This window comes from Miniopterus natalensis, chromosome X, assembly GCF_054644295.1.
Source record: "Miniopterus natalensis isolate mMinNat1 chromosome X, mMinNat1.hap1, whole genome shotgun sequence".
NCBI classification, from domain to species: Eukaryota; Metazoa; Chordata; class Mammalia; order Chiroptera; family Miniopteridae; genus Miniopterus; species Miniopterus natalensis.
In genome coordinates, this window is record NC_142103.1 from 46,583,335 (window position 1) to 46,596,921 (window position 13,587).

The 13,587-nt window shown below is 37.3% G+C and overlaps 1 pseudogene; it reads left to right on the plus strand.

Annotated features, from left to right (window-relative positions):
* The first annotated feature begins 1,716 nt into the window (after positions 1–1,716).
* Positions 1,717–2,353, plus strand: LOC107531118 (high mobility group protein B1 pseudogene; annotated as a pseudogene).
* The last annotated feature ends 11,234 nt before the right edge of the window (positions 2,354–13,587 follow it).

Sequence of the window (13,587 nt, forward strand, 5' to 3'; positions counted from 1 at the left end):
AATTCCTCAGCCACGATATTTCTCTGGCTTCTCAGCTGTGCGGGAATATTCATTTCCACATAGCCACCCTTCTTACCAGTCTTTATGTGGCTTCTTCTGTAAAATTTGTGTGTAATATTTCTGATCAGCTACGCTTCAATTGAATTTTTGGATTGATTGCTCTGTAACTTAGATGTAAATCTGATTCGGGGCAGGGAGTAAGTAGGTGCAGCTCCTACCTACTCTGCAGCCATTTTTGAATCCCCAAGATCTTGTCATTTATGACCACATGGATGAATCTAGAGGGTATTATGCTAAGTAAAATAAGTCAGGTAGAGAAATATCAAATGGTTTCACTTACTTGTGGAATCTTAAAAAAAACAACAAAAAGAAACAAAACCAAAAAAACCTAACAAAGGAAAACAAAAAAAGAGTCATAAAAACAGTGATCAATGAGGTGGTTACCAGGTGAAAGAGGTTCAAGAATAAGTGAAAATGGCAAGGGGAATATAGTCAATTATATTGTGATGAGTTTGCATGGTGACAGATAACTAGAATTAGTAGGGTGATCACATTATAAGGTATAAAAATGTCATATCATTGTATTGTACACATGAAAAAAATGTAACCAATACAATATTATAAACCTACTATACTTAAATTAAAAAAAAATTAAGCAGTATAAATAAAAATAATATCCATATTATACTATCAGTCTTCGAAGTCAATTAAAGTTTTATATAATATACCACCTAAAATTATTTCAGCCTCCACCACTGTACCATTCCAAAGCTACACCCACATTTTTTGTTATTTGTTATATTACCACATCAATTTTAGGCACCTAAATCTATATTTGTTTTCTATTGTTGCATAACAAACCATCACAAACTTAATGACTTAAAACAAGCCTCATTTATTACCTCATAGTTTTGTAGATCAGAAACTCAGGAACAGTGTACTGGGTTTTCTGCTCAGAGATTTGGTGTTATTTTACAAAGCTGAAAGTTTCAGCCTTTTTGGAAAAGTCTCTAACTTGCAAAGATTGAATAAAGACTTATCTTTGAATGATGTTCTAAAATTTGTTTATTACATGGAACTGGGTATTTTTAAAATCCAAAGGAGACATAAAGTACTTATAGGACTAAGTTCTACAGTCCATAAGTTCTCTTATGGACTAAGTTCTCATCTGAATGCTCTGGGGAAGAGTCTGCTTTTAAATTCATTCAGTGAGTTAGAAAAATTCAATTCATTATGATTGTAGAACTGAGCCCCCATTTCCTTGTTGATTTTCACTCAGGGACAACTTTCAACTGCCAGAGGCCACATATATTCCTTCCCACAAGTCTGACTTCATTTTCAAGTCCAGTAATGAAAATTATTCTTGACATTGAATCCTTCTCAAACCTTAAATCTATGTCTTCATCTCTGACCTCTAGATCTAAATTTAAAGAGTCAATATGTTTGGGTCAGGCACCTGTAGATAACATCCCTTTCTTAAAGAAATCTGTTCTATAAAACATAACCTTAATCATAGGACTAAAGTATATAATATTTATAATCCAAAAGGTTATGCAGGGAGAGTAATGTTACAGAGTGGAGAGAGTGAGGAGATTGTGTCTGGCTCTTGCTCTCACAGCCATTGCAGCACATTGAGCCCCATAGAAACAGCCTTGGACCAAGTGTGATCCAGATGGGCACTGGGTGACTGTGCTCACTGAGGAAAAGTAATTAAACATGGGCAAAGGAGATCCTAAGAAGCTGAGAGGCAAAATGTTATCATATGCTTTCTTTGTGCAAACTTGTCTAGAGGAGCACAAGAAGCAGCACCCATTTGTTTCAGTCAACGTCTCAGAGTTTTCTAAGAGGTGCTCAGAGAGGTGGAAGACCATGTCTGCTAAAGAGAAAGGAAAATTTGAAGACATGGCAAAGACAGACAAGGCCCATTATGAGAGAGAAATGAAAACTTATATCCTTCCTAAAGGGGAAACAAAAAAGAAATCCCAGGATCCCAATGCACCCAAGAGGCCTCCTTCAGCCTTATTCTTATTTTGTTCCAAATATTGCCCAAAAACAAAAGGAGAGCATCCTGGCCTGGTGGTGTTTCAAAGAAGCTCAGAGTGGTGTGGAATAACACTGCTGCAGATGACAAACAGCCTTATGGAAGAAAAGGCTGCTAAGTTGAAGGAGAAATATGAAAAGGGTATTGCAGAGTACCTAGCTAAAGTAAAGCTGGATAAGGCCAAAAAGGGAGTTGTCAAGGCAGAAAAATGCAAGAAAAAAAAAAAAAGAAAAAAAAAAAGAAGAGGAGGAAGATGAGGAAGATGAAGAAGAAGAGGAAGAAGGTGAAGAAGAAGAAGATGATGATGCATAAATTGGATCTAGTGCAGTTTTTTTCTTGTCTATAAAGCATTCAAAACCACTGTATACAACTTATTCCTTTTAAAGAAAAAAATTGAAATGTGAAGTTGTGTAAGATTTGTTTTTTAAACCATAGTGTCTTCTTTTGTATAGTTAACACACCACCAAATGTGTTTTTAGATAGTCCTGTCCTGGTGGTATTTTCAATAGCCACTAACTTTGCCTGGTACAGTATAGGGGTTGTAAACTGGCATGGAAATTTAAAGCAGGTTCTTGTTGGTGTACAGCACAAATTAGATATGGGGATAGTAGTTTTTTCATCTTTATTTGTCTCTGATGTAGCTTATATGAAATGATTGTTGTTCTGTTAACTGAAAGCCATTCTGTAATTGGAAAAAAAAAAATTGCAGCTGTTATGTTGACATTCTGAATGCTTCTAAGTAAATATAATTTTTTAATAAAAAAAAGAGGTTATGTAAAGTGTGCACAATGGGGTGGAGATCACTGAGGGCATCTTAGAGTTTTGTTTACCACACATCTTATGACTTTCTAGTCAAACTTAGTTAATGCAGTTGTACACAAACATATATGCATATATTCATAGCCCATGGACACAGTAGTGTGATAAAAGCCTAGGGTGGGACGGAGGCTGGATAGATGAGAGCAAAGGGGGGGGGATGGGGGACATCTGTAATACTGTCAACAACAAAAACAATAAAATATAACAAAGCTGGAGCAGTCAAAATCAAGCTAGATACTGTATTATTTCATTTATATGACATTCTGGAAAACACAAAACTTTACTAATGGAGAACAAACCAGTCATTGCCAGGGGTTAAGGGCTAGGGGGAGGGTTTACTGGAAATGGACAGAATGAGTGAATGAAAGTTTTTTTGATTATGGTGGTAAGTACATGATTTTATTTTTCAAAAATCAGAATTAAACACAAAAAAAGAGTAAATTTTATGTAAATTAAAAATAAAAATTTTAAACAGTAAAAAAACAAAACAAAATGAATAAATAATTCTGTGTACCTCTGGGGAGGGGGATAAATGTCCAGTCTTATGTAACAAATAATCTTTACAACATTATCTAAAGTTAAGTATTTTCATCTTTGCAAGTTAGAGATACCTGCCTTTGGGGAATGAAGTTGTGTCAGCATCCTCTGTTTCTTTTTACTCTTTTTAAAATCTTTATCCGATATTTCGACTATAATGTACACATTCTTGATTTACTTTCAATTTCTAGACAGTCATATGATCACCATTGTAGTCATGAAGTTTATGGATCATGTAAACAGTTTCTGGATAAATCTTACGACTCACATGAGTATAAAATGTCCACTACCTTAAAACCTTGGGGAGAGTGAAGGTATTATTTGACTGGTATTTTCTAGACCTGGAAGATTTTTAAGCTAATGTAGAACACTTTCTCATGTTATATGGAATGATTTGAATTTCAAGAATTCACTCCTCATTTCCTATTATAATTTCACCTGTTGCTTTGACCAAGGAGAAATGTTACTTACACCAGCAGTTAGTCACTTGATAATCAGACTTAGAAATACATCTGTAAAAGTACATCTACATTTCATCAGTGCTACTTCTTGAATGAGCAGAATATACAACTCTGCACACGGTGCTTTGTTGTATATTTCAGGGAGCTGTGGGGTGTGAGCCATCTAAAGTTGCCCTGTCTCCTTTACAATTGTCTTCCTATCAGCTGTAAACCTAAGTTTTACAATCTTGATTTTTCCAGGAAGAGTCTAATATCAGTTAACTTTTCCTCTTTTGAGTAAGAAACACCTATGAAGTTCTCAACATTGTCTCATTGAAGCTCTCTTTCAAACTTTATGTGAAGTATTTGTAGGGTTACAACCAGTCTAAACTCTTGAAGGCATTACATTAACTGCTCAGCTCCCACTAAAAGAATTCTACCTGCAAATACTCTATTCATCTCCAAATAGTCACAAAACCATTAATTGGTTAAACATTATTTTGAAAATCCATCAAGACAGTTTATCTCAAAATTCACTTTGGTATATGATATTTATGTTTCTTCAAGCCTTTGTGAAAATCCAGACAAAGTAGAATCCTGAGAATGAGGTCAGCAATATTGCAGAAGAAGAGATCTCCAACAAATGTCCTTCTATAGAAACACTGATTTCACAATGTTTATGGGGAACAGTTCCTTTGTGGGAGGTTCAGTATCCAAGAAAGAAGTTGTAAAACCTGGGTCTGACCTAAGACCAAGGAGAGATGCTTTGGAAAGGGAGCCTTTCACCTATAGTAGCAAGCACATTGAACATAGACCTGTCTGTAGACACAGAATAAACCACATCTACCTGTAGACTTAACAGCTCCAGCATCACGTGTCTGTGGTTCTACCACCAGCACTACATACACAGACACAGCAAGATCCACATCAACAAAAGAAACTAATAGACGTGATAATAATAGACCAATCCATGTCCCCAGAGGCATCCACATGAAATCCCAGCACATGGAGTCACAGGGGCAGCCCAATGAACTTACATACATAACAGGTATGATATCACTTTTTCCCAAAGTAACAGTCTCCCAACCATGGAACCAACTGCAGTCTTGCAGACTGCCCAATCAACTTGCGTTTCTGGTTATAGCTCCACACACTAACGGAGAGAGAAGCATCTTCACTTCCCCCTATTAAAGAACTGATGACGGCACTGCCAGAACACCCATTGATGTAGCTTCGATCTGGACCAACAACCCTACTCATGGATTGAAGTATTAAGTCTACACATGGACATCGCCAGTTGTTTTGGTCATGAGCCCTGCTAACCAAATAGCCCAGAAATTTTGGATGGGCTTATGGCTGAAGGTCTTAACTTACTGAAACCAGTTTGTAAACACTAGAAGAGAAAACTGTTCCTACAAATGTACAGAAGTAAAAAAATGCTACAAGGATCATGAAAAAAAAACATTATATCACCAAAGAAAATAAAAATACAGAAATAGGTTATAAAATATGTAGATACATGAACTTTTTTTATAATTTATATTTATTGTTGAAAGTATTACAGATGTCACCTTTTTTTTTCTTCCCATTAGTCCCATCCACCCCACATTTGCCCCTCCCCCAGGCCTTCTCCATACTTTTGTTTGTGTCCATGGGTTATGCATTTATGCATATAAGTTCTTTGATTAATCTCTACCTATCCACTCCCCCACCCTGCCATCCTTCTGAGATTCTTAATTCTGTTCCATGTTTCTATGTCTCTGGATTTATTTTGTTCATCAGTTTATTTTGTTCATTATATTCCACATATGAGTGAGATCATGGGATAGTTGTCTTTCCCTGACTTATTTTGCTTAGCATAATGCTCTCCAGTACCATCTATGCTGTCCCAAAAGGCAAGAGATCCTTCTTTTATACAGCTGCATAGTAATCCATGGTGTGAATGAATCTTGGGTTTTTTATCCACACATCTACTGCTGGGCACTTGGGTTGTTTCCAGATTTACATAAATTGTGCTGCTATGAACATAAGGATGCATAAGTTCTTTTTGATTGGTGTTTGGGGTTTCTTAGGATATGTTCCTAGTAGCGGGATCACTGCTTTACAAGGCAGTTCAACATTTAATTTTTTGAGGAAACCCCATTATGTTTTCCATAATGGATACACCACTCTGCATTCCCATCAGCAGTGTACTAAGGTTCCCTTTTTTCCATATCATTTTTTAAAATATATCTTTATTAATTTCAGATAGAGGAAAGGAGAAGGAGAGAGAGAGATAGAAACATCAATGATAAGAGAGTCGTCATTGATCGGCTGCCTCCAGCACACCCCCGACAGGGAATTGAACCCCCAACTCCAGCATGTGCCCTGAGAGGGAATCGAACAGCGATCTCTTGGATACTAGGTCAATACTCAACCACTGAGCCATGCCTGGCTGGGCTCTCCATATCCTAGCTAGCATTTGTCATTTGTTGATTTGTTGATGGTAGCCATTCCGATAGGTGTAAAGGGGTATCTCTTTATTGTTTTAATTTGAATCTCTCTGCTGATTCATGACTTTGAACATTTTTTCATATGTCTCTTGTCCATCTGTATATCCCCTTTGGAGAAGTGTCTATTTAGGTACTTTGGCCATTTTTTTAATTGGATTGTTTCTCTTTCTTTTGTTAAATTATATTAGTTCCTTATATTTTTTGAATATTAAACTTTTATCAGATGTGTCATTTACAAATATGTTTTCCCATACAGTGGGTTTCCTTTTTGTTTTGTTGATGCTTTCTTTTGCTGTGCAGAAGTTTTTAGTTAGATTTAGTCCAATTTATTTATTTTCTCCACTGTTTCACTTGCCCTAGATGTATCAGCAAACATAATGCTGCAAGAAATGTCTGAGATTTTGTTGCCTACGTGTTCTTCCAAGGTATTTATGCTTTCAAGTCTTACATTTAAGTCTTTTATTCATATTGAGTTTATTATTTTTTATGATGTAAGTGGTTAATTTAGTTTCATTTCTTTTGCATGCATCTGTCGAATTTTCCCCACACGATTTATTGAAGAAACTATCTTTACTTCATTGCATGCTCCTGCCTCCTTTTACAAATATTAATTGAGTGTAATGGCTTGGGTCAATTTCTGGGATCTTAGTTCTGTTCTACTGATCTATATCTGTTCTTTTTTTTTTTTTAATATATCTTTATTGATTTCAGAGAGAGGAAAGGAGAGGGAGAGAGAGACAGAAACATCAATGATGACAGAGTCATTGATCGAGCCCACAATCCAGGCATGTGCCTTGACTGGAAATTGAACCCCTATCGCCTGGATCCTAGGTCGACGCTCAACTGCTGAGCCATGCCCAGCCGGGCTATATATCTGTTATTATCGACAGTACCAGGGTCTTTTGATTATGGTGACTTTTTAATATAACATAATAACTGATATTGTGATTCCTCCAAATTTGTTCTTCTTTCTCAAGATTGCTGTGGCTGTTCAGGGTGTTTTTTGGTTCCATATAAATTTTCTAAGTGTTTGTTCTAGATCTGTGAAATCTGCTATTGGTATTTTAATAGGGATTGCATAGAACGTATGGATTGCTTTGGGTAGTATGAACATTTTAATGATATTAATTCTTCAAATCCATAAATAAGGTATATTTTTCCTCTTCTTTATATATACCTCTACCAATTTTTACAAGGTACTGTAGTTTTCTGAGTACAGGTCTTTTATCTCCTTGATTAAGCTTATTAGTAAGTATCTTAATTTGTTTTGTTGCAATGGTAAATGGGGTTGTTTTTCAGGTTTCTCTTTCTTAGAGTTCATTGTCTATGTATGAAAATGCCATCAATTTTGTTCTGGCCGCCATGGCCAGAAGAACGCCTAAGGAAGTAAAGGTAGAAAAAAATCCCTATTGTACAGGACAAGGCCTGACAAGCTAGCCCAAGAATTACCGCTCCCCTGAAGTCCTGTAGAAAAATAAAACAAACCAGTCACATTCCGGTCAAGCATAACCCCATTACTCAATGTAAGACATTGTGTTTAAATCATCCCTTTTATGTTACTTAGCCCCCCCCCCTTGTTTCATGTTACAAAAGTTGACAACCTAACAAATTATCAAATTATTAGAAGCCCCTTTACCATAGTTGCCTTTGTAGTTACTGAGTATAAAATGTGGGAAGAACTGAGGGTCAGGGCTGCAGTTCGGCTCTTACATGGGTGAGACGCTGCAACTGTAGCCGCTGGCCAGCTAATAAAGGCTCCAAAATTCAAACACAAACTCTGGTGGGCGTCTGTTGCAGGTCACACCAGAACAAATTTCTGGGTGTTAACTTTATATCCTGCTACCTTACTGAATTCATTGATTAAATATAGTAGTTCTTGGTGGAGTCTTCAAGATTTTCTAAGTATGGTATCATGTCATCTGCAAATAATGACAGTTTTACTTTCTCTTTTCCAATTTAGATGACTTTTATGTTTTATTTTGTCTGATAGCTGTGGCTAAGACTTCCAGTACTATGTTGAATAAGAGTGGTGAATGTGGACACCCCAGTCTTATTCCTGATCTTTGGGGAAATGCTTTTAGGTTTTGCACATTGATTATGATGTTAGCTGTTGGTTTGTCATGTAGGCCTTTATTATGTTGAGATATGATCTCTTTATTACAACTTTGCTAAGAGATTTTATAAAAAATGAGTGTTGGATTTTGCCAAATGCTTTTTTTGCATCTATCGATACAGTCATGTGACTTCTGTCTTTCAATTTGTTTATATGATGTATCACATTTATTGATTTGTGAATATTGTACCAGGCTTGGATCTGGAGAAGATGGTTGCATTGTGACAAGAAGCTGAATGCCCGTGCTCCCACCTATAGACTTGATTTACCACCAAAATACAGCTTGGAAAAACCAGAGAAATATACCTGAGTAGAAATATTTCAAGGAACACTGAGGAAACATCATAGAGTCTCGTAATAGAGGGGGATCATAAGAAGGGGGAGTCCTCCTGCAGCCTATGCTGAGCACCAAGACCCTAGGGCTAGAGGTTGCAAAGCTCCTTCCCTTTGGGAGTGTGGACTGGCAACAATAAGCTGGAATCTCAAACCCAGAGCTGAGGAGAACATGAGGAGAGTCCATGTACAGAGGGCACAAGGATTGAGCGGAACAGTGTCCCTGTGAAGAGAGGACTGTGCCTTCCCAGTGAAACAAAGCTTCTAATGAAGGCCTCAAGAAGCATTTTTCACACCTGGTGTTGACGATAAGAAGGGCTGTCCCACAGTGTGTGGCTCCTAAAAACAATGGGGCCAGAGGGCTACAATGAGCAGCCACCTACAGGGCACTTCTGCCATCTAATAAGGCACTCTTTTCAACCCCAGAAAGCATTTATTTCATGTGGTATGGGGAAGGGAAAGAGAGCCTTCCAGATGTCCCCAGAGAGGATCCAGAACTGCCAGAATGGAGCATTAGGACTCCAGTCTCCAGAGCTGCCTGTGGGAAGGCTTGGGTCCTCCACCACCAGAGCTTCTGGGTGTGGCTAATCAGGCTTTTTGACCAGGTATGAGGGGAGCTGTGATAGTGCCCAAGGAGCTGCAACACCTTTACTGAGATCAGCTGTGCAGGGGAGCTGTGGGGGGGCTGACTTTGTGACAAATCTTGGTTGGTACCAAGGTGCGGAGGTAACAGGACCTCGCAGAGCAGATTCTCTGCTTGTGTGTTGCTTTGTGTGTTTTTGATTGCTGAACAAGGGTCCAGCTGCCTGGCTTGCATTAGAAAGACAGACCAGTGGAAACTGGGATTTGTGTCTGCATTGTGGGGAATTTGAAATAAGCATCCAACTAAAACTGGGAAAAGAGGGGCAGAGCATGCCTACCTCTCCTGAAGACTAGGAGCACCAACCCCCATAGGAAAGAGACTGGTTCAGCAAAGTGAAGCCCCAGATATCCCCTGAGGGCACAGTCCTGAGAGGGAAGGGAGAACAGCTCATAGGAATACAATACAAGAATAAGAATCTCAGAGACTATTGTATGGGAACTGGAGGAAAAGCTTAAAACCACTGCTGGGGGCTTGGCAGGCACAGTGCTCAAAGGAATGTTTTTTTAATCAAACCCACTGAGCCCAGGCCACTAAAAATGCCCATACAGAAAAGACAACAGACTGAAGTCAATCTGAAACTACAGCAGGCCATTGCATGGGGAACTAGAATTGGAGGATAAGGTAGAGACTAAGGAGCTGGCTATGAAACAGAAACTGACTTCCCCACAGTGAGTGCCTGACAAGGAAACCTCTAATTAAAGGGAGAAATATACTGAGCTACACTAACCAACCTGAACCTTAAAGACTTTTCAGAAGAATCTAGAGTAAGACTGGGCAACCACAAGGGAAAGGCGAAATACCTGACACGTGGAGGTGGCCCACAGAGAGCCTCAGATCAGTCAACTACCTAAGGACATCAGAGCCAAACTTAGACAACTCCTGACATTGACTGATACATAAGTACTTCCCAGGAGACCTGAAATCAACATACAAAACAGTGAGCCTAGGACAACATAAGCTGCTCAAATGAAACTCACCTGATTGCCTTTTTTTTTAGAAAAAAGGGAGAAAAGATTAAGAACTGGAACAAGACAGGGATGTGTACTTTCACCACTCTTATTCAACATAGAACTGGAAGTCTTTGCCACAGTGGTCAGAAAACATAAAAGGCATCTAAATTGGAAAGGAAGAAACAAAACTGTCATTATTTGCAGATGACATGATATTGTACTTAAAGAACCTTAAAGATTCCACCAAAAAGCAATTAGATTTAATAAATTAATTCAGCAATGTAGCAGGATACAAAATTAATGCCCAGAAATCAAAGGCATTTTTATACACCAATAATGAACTCTCAGAAAGAGAACTAAAAAAAAAACCCATTGACCACTGCAACAAAAAGAAAATAAAATATCTAAGAATGAACATAACCAAAGATGTAAAGGACCTTTACTCAGAAAACTACAGGACACTGAAAAAAGAAAGAGAGGAAGATATAAACAAATGAAAAAATATGACATGTTCATGGATTGGAAGAATTAATATCATTAAAATGTCCATATTGCCCAAAGCAATCTATAAATTTAATGCAACCCCTATTAAAATACCAACAGCATATTTCACAAATCTAGAAAAAACACTTAGAAAATTAATATGGAACCAAAAACCATCCCGAATAGCCATGGCAATCGTAAGAAAGAAGAACAAAGTTGGAGGGATCACGATACCAAATATCAAGTTATACTACAAATCCACTGTAATCCAAACAGCCTGGTACTGGCACAAGACTAGACATGTCAATCAGTGGAACAGAACAGAGAACCCAGAAATTGACCCATGCCTTTATGATCAATTAATATTTGACAAAAGAGGTAAGAACATACAGTAAAGTAAACACAGTCTTTTCAATAAATGGTGCTGGGAAAATTGGACAAGTACATAAAAAAAATGAAAGTAGATCGCCAACTTTCACCATACACAAAAGTAAATTCAAAATGGATAAAAGACTTAAGTGTAAGGCATGAAAACATAAAACTCTTAAAGGAAAACATAGGCAGCAAAATCTCAGACATCTCTCATAACGCTATGTTTGCTGATACATCTCCTAGGGCAAGAGAAAATAAACAAATGGGACTGCATCAAAATAAAAAGCTTCTGCACAGCAAAAGAAACTATCAACCAAACTAAAAGGGAGCTCACTGTATGGGAGAACATATTTGCCAACAACACATCTGATAAAGGGTTAATATCCAAAATATAAGGAATTCATACAACTTAACAAAAGGAGGACAAAAAATCCAATTAAAAAATGGGCAAAGGACCTAAATAGACACTTCTCCAAAGAGGGCATACATATGGCTAAGAGACGTAAGAAAAAATGCTCAACATCATTAATAATCAGAGAGGTGCAAATTAGAACAACAATGAGGTATCACTTCACACCTGTCAGAATGGCTACCATCAACAAATAAATCAACAAGTATGGGCAAGGGTGTGGAAAAAAGTGCACTCTAGTACACTGCTGGTGGGAATGCAGACTGGTACAACCACTATAGAAAGCAGTATGGAGTTTCCTCAAAAGATTAAAAATTGTCCTGCCATTTGACCACTGATCCCACTTCTAGGAATATATCCTAAGGAACCTGAAACACCAATCACAAAGAACTTATGCACCCCTATGTTCAAAGCAGAGCAGTTTACAATAGCTAAGATCTGGAAACAGCCCAAGTGTCCATCAGTAGATGAATGGATAAAAAAGCTGTGGCACATTTACACCATGGAATACTATGCAGCTGTGAAAAAGGATCTTTCATCCTTTGGAACAACGTGGAGGGAACTAGAAAGTATGATGCTAAGTGAAATAAGCCAGTCAGCAAAAGACAAGCACCACATGATCTCACTTATATGGTGAATATAATAAACAAAATAAACTGATGAACAAAGTGGATCCAGAGAAATAAAAGCATGGAACAGACTGAGGGGTCTCAGAGGGAAGGCAGGAAAGAGGGAATGGGTGGGGGGAGATTAATCAAAAAACTTATATTATTATAAGCATAACCCGTGGACAAAGACATTGGTGTGGTAAAACCCTGAGGGTGGGGTGGATGCAGTGTAGAGGGGATCAAGTGAAGATTAAAAGGGGACATCTGTAATATTCTCAACAACAAAGATAAAGAAACTTCATAAAAATTCTTTTTAAATATTTTTTAATTTTTAAAATTTGTAATTAATTAAAAAAAATTTGTTTAGTTTTGCTTGATTTTTTTGTTTTGTTTTCTTTTGTTTTGTCTTTTGTTCCATTATCAATATTTCATTGATATTCTCTGCTTAATTCGTGAGACAGTATCATTATAAAGAATAAGTTTACAGTTTATCTCAAATGTTTCCCCAAAATCTCCGATTGGACTTCCTCCCTGCCCTTGTTTTATCTTTCTCTCTCTGCTTGTTCCATTGGCATAACTTTTTTTTCTTTGTTTCTTCTTTCTTTAATTTTTCTTCCTGTCTTCCTGTTTTTCTGATATTTGTTACGGTTTTCTCTTTATTGTATTTTTTTCAACTGTATTTCAGTTCCTATGCTCTACCCTTACATTTTTGTTTGCCCTTCTTTCAGAAACTTTTTCCTGCTTCTTTTATCTTCCAATAGCTTATTTGTTTTTACTTTTTATTTTACTTTATTATTATATTTTGTTTTTCAATACTATTAGCAATAATATCCTTTCCCCCTCTCAATCTATTTTTTCTTTCTCTTGCTTTCTTGCTTTCTCTCTTTTTTTTTTTTTTTGCTGTAGTATTTCTGTTCTGCTTTCACTTTCCCAATTCTACTTTCACTTGTGATGTTTTTTATTGTGATTGTCGGTATATTTTATAAGATAGGACTTGTTTCCTAGCAATTTGGTTGTGTATTTTCTTGCCCTGCAGGCACCCATACAACAGCTCACACTATGTGGTTAGGGCTGAACCACACAGTTAGCCAATCATAGAAGAGAGTCCTCCCAAGAATGGGTCAAAAAAAAAATCTAGACACAATCACAGTAGGAAAGCCCAAAGAACCCACAAAAGGGACACCCACAAAAGGGACATGCCTAGAGCAAATAGTTCAGAAGTATAAGGAAAACACAACTCTGGGCTCCACTGGACATACACTACAAAATCCCACCCCACAAGAATGGGAGACAGCAAATATATCTAAGATATAGATAAAAACACTAAGATTCACCAAAATGAGGACA